This window comes from Agrilus planipennis, unplaced genomic scaffold (assembly GCF_000699045.2).
Source record: "Agrilus planipennis isolate EAB-ADULT unplaced genomic scaffold, Apla_2.0 scaffold282, whole genome shotgun sequence".
Lineage (NCBI taxonomy): Eukaryota > Metazoa > Arthropoda > Insecta > Coleoptera > Buprestidae > Agrilus > Agrilus planipennis.
The window spans coordinates 67,210-71,357 of NW_020439604.1; the positions used below are offsets into that span (position 1 = coordinate 67,210).

At 31.1% G+C, this 4,148-nt stretch overlaps 1 long non-coding RNA gene across 1 annotated transcript in view; it reads right to left on the minus strand.

Annotated features, from left to right (window-relative positions):
• Window positions 1-312: 312 nt before the first annotated feature.
• The window catches only part of LOC108740865, a 7,383-nt gene continuing 3,547 nt past the window's right edge, over window positions 313-4,148 (minus strand). Inside the window, exon 3 of the long non-coding RNA XR_001938413.2 lies at window positions 313-517. This is a non-coding gene — a long non-coding RNA (uncharacterized LOC108740865). The remainder of the gene's footprint in view (window positions 518-4,148) is intronic.

Here is a 4,148-nt window from a genome sequence, read left to right on the forward strand (position 1 = left end):
ATTCGGTACAGTGGTTATTGTATGGAGCAGTATTTTTTGTGAATTTTTACTGATTTGATAAACAAATCAAATTTATTAATCTTATTAGGTAGGCATTGAACAATATGTTAACATTGCATTTTCATCGGCGTATATTAATCTTTCTCCATTAAATTATCAATGCTAATTTCATTAATAAGAAGAATTTCTCTGCATTTATCGTAAACTAACGAACACTTACCTGCCTATTTGATTTTTCTTCTTATAAATACAAATAATTACGTACTATGATTCATTTATTGAAAAAAGGAAGGAATTAATTGAAAAAACTCATTCAAGTTGCTAACAGATTTAATATCAATTCATTTCGAACAAATTTCATGAATGTACTGTTTTTTTTTAAATAAGCAGGTATCAATATCCTGAACAGCATATGTTCGTTTTATATCAGTTAGGCCGTTGTCTTTAAGGATTTTATCAACTTCTTTAGCTATTGAATTTGAGTACATTCGGGTCCTGCTCCTCGCATATAATAGTTCTGGAAAAACAAAAAATAGTTGAAAATCCTAAAAATTAACGATTGATTTTTACCAAAAATTTAAGCGAACAAGGAGAAATTAAAAAACTCCACTGCCGTGAATAGAAAAGGTAAGAAATGAAGGGGTATGAAGAAGAATAGGAGAAGAGGGGACTCTATGGATGTCAATAAGAAATGAGCGAGATAGGTTGATGGATCATCTTCTCAGGCATGAAGGTCTAGTCAGAGACATATTAGAGGTAGAAACGGGAGTTGTAGTATACTAGACGTAGATTTAGATTAGATTACTGTTTTATTAGTTAGTAATTTGATTAATATTAACACTAAGACACTAAAAGGTTTAAAAAAAAAACAACGTGTAATTAAACACGCTATTGAAGTGAAACTTCTTCAAACACACAAACATACCTGTATAGGGAGTTAAGGAATTGGTTTAATGGTGTTATTTATACACTATGCTTCGAACGGGTGCAATGCTGATAGTAAATATACTATAGAATGTCTTTATATGCAACAATCACAGCTTTTTTGTCATTAGACAATACAAACCGGCCGGTACCGCCGCAACCGCTANAATTGAAAAATCTTGGGGTACGGTGAAAAACAGTATTTTGTGTGCGCTTTTTTGTATTTTTAAAAATAAACTTGATAAACAAATCAAATTAATTAATAAAGATGTATGTCTTAAGTATTTCCGAGTAGAAACAAGTATATACTCTTGTTTATAATTCTATTGTTTTCTTGACATTATCGCGTGATGATTATTGAATGAATGTATACTTGTACACTAGTATTTTAAACTAGCTTTATTTTGTAACTGCGCTTCTATCTATTTAACTGTATCTATAATCAAATTGTGTAAGTAAAGTGATACATAGTAATCACTTGATAATTTACGAGGTATATTCGGTATCGCGAATTTTGAATTTCCGCGGTTTGGGCTATATTCGATTTTCGGTTTTTTTGTAGCGTTATGTTGGTACTCATGTCTGTAACTTATACAGACCAGTTCGGTCATGTTAAATGTATTAAAGTATTAGTAGTAATAAATTAATTTTAAACAAGGGGGCATTTTTTGCGAGGGCCAGTAGAAAATAATAAAAAAGTTTTGCAAACTGTACCGTGTGACATACCAAATGAAAGAGCTTGTTGTAAGGGTCTCAAATATATTCTTTTTATAATTTTAAATAAATAGTTTTAAAGTTATTTAAGAAAATAGATGATAACTGACTATTTTTCCTCTGTTATCTCTGAATCTACTGAATCTAAAATTTTGAAAAAAGAAGATAATAGTTCTTTACTTATAGATTACAGGAAAAATTAATAACAAACGTAGGGTTTGAACATAACATGGTAAATATGTCAACAAAACAACATCGTGCGAACAAATTTACATTTGCAGTTTGAATGTATGGAAGAACACGTTTTTTTTTTCAACTACAATGTTAAGTCGGTTCTCGGGTTAGGGTTCCGTTCGCCCGAATGAAAGCTCACTCGTATGTCTGTTTGTCCGTTTTGTTGTTTTTCAAGTATGTGGACGTCTTGCAAGTCTTAAATTTTTTCACTTTATAATAACAATAAAATAACTTATAGGTAAGCTTGTTACACTGTAAATCTTATTAAAACATTACTAACAAAAAAATCTGTTTCGTTGCCGGTAATTTTTTGTGTTGTTTGTCTTAAGGTGTCACACGTAGAGAGCTTATCTTGCCTATACATATACATACACTTTTTTTGGTTCTGGAGCAATTCAGTTTTATTAGGTTCTTGTACGGTTTAGAGCGTTTAAAAATGTTAACGTTCATGGTGCATGAGAGCGAGGAACGACGACGTTGTAAACGAAATTCTTAAGAAATAACATTAAGAGAGTGTTCAAAGCATCTTTGAAATTTACCGTTTCTGGAGAATAATTAACACGTAAACTTTATTATGTTTAACATGTGAGTGTTCCTAGTTTTCGCACAGTTAGCCTGAGATAATATTGGTGTGTAAAACGGCTGAGCATGGGGCACTCGCGTCTCTCGTTCTGCCATAAAACAGTAAAAACTGCCGCAATTCCCAGAAATATGAGAACGGTCACATTAAATCAGTGGAGGTTGTAGCAGCATGAGACCATCGTACTCTCACCGAGCGTCTATAGTCCTTGCCTCTTGTTTAAATTTAAATTTAATGGCAACAATAAATCTCTTTTATTTAACGATTTTTTTTGTCGAAGCGTGAGCACCATGAGTACAGTGCTTTACTACACCCCTGCCTCCGAGATGGAAAACCTTGATAAAGTTGTACTTAAAAATTAAGCACTTTTACGACACACCTCTATCTAACCTGAGAAAATTCGCCTATTTTGTTCGACTTGAAGAAAATTCAAGTTAAGGAAATTTTTTGCAAATTCCGTGGAAAACACACATAAAAGCTGAACCTTTTTGAAAGTATAAGTAGAAATGTGCAAAATGTAAAATACAAAATAGATCTCCCTATTGTATTTTAAATGCTAAATGCAAAATATGTATTTTCAAAATACTTTTTTTCCAATAAATACTTTCTTGTAGCACCTATTTAAGTAATTAAGTAGGTATAAAATATGTTTTAAGAAAACCTTGCAGGCATTTGCTCCTTTTTTAAATAATGGAGCTTTTCTAGGTTAATAGTGGTGTTTGCACTATATCACCAACTGCGAAGGTTGAGTATGATTCATATTTTTCTGTTTGAAATGATTGAGATATGGTTTTTCTTTCTTTATATTATAGTTTCTTCTAGTCAGCACAGAAAATTCTTCTATATGCTTCCTTATTTGCCCTTGTCACCTTTTTAATTGGAAAAAAGACATTGATGGCAAAATAGGCTGCTTAGCGTGGAAGATCAGAGCCAAAATAGGGTTACAAATAATTTTATTGATGTAAAATCAACATCAACCATTGTATATCAAAATACTTACAACCCTATTTTGTTTCTAATCTTTTGCACATTGTAATGAAAGCAGTGGAATCCATAGTTTTTTTAACTTTGGGTTCATCTAATAACTGAAGTTTTTCGAATTGTATTCTAGGAATTTTGGATTATACTCATTTATTAGCACACCACAATAACTTGATGTTTTGAGATTTACACTTTTACACAGCTGGGGTATATCAATTCGATATTGTTTTGCGAGCTGTTTTGTCGTAATTCATATAATTTCGTAGTTCCTTGCTAAAGGTGCGATAAGTTGTGATTTGGCAGGTGCTGATATCAATTTGGAACTTCAAAATTCTATGGACCATGTCATTGAACCCGGAAAACAATATCGATTCAATATTTTAGATTATCCATTTCCAAAGAGTTTAGAATTTTTTGGGCTCTCTTCAGTTAAAGAATTAGAGGCATTCATGGAATGTCTTTTTAATGTTCTAATACTTTCAGTGGCCAATGTGAGCAATTTTCATTCATCATTTTATATAAGTAAAATTTGATCGCTAATAACTTTTAACGGTAAAAATTTTGCATTTCACAAATAGAAAATACATTTGGAAAAGTATTTCAAATAAAATACGAAATGCTTTTCTCAAAAAAGTACTTAAATCCAAGATAAAAATAGGTATTTTTTATTTTGTATTTGCATTTTAAATGCAAGTATTTCATAAAAAAAGTCTAA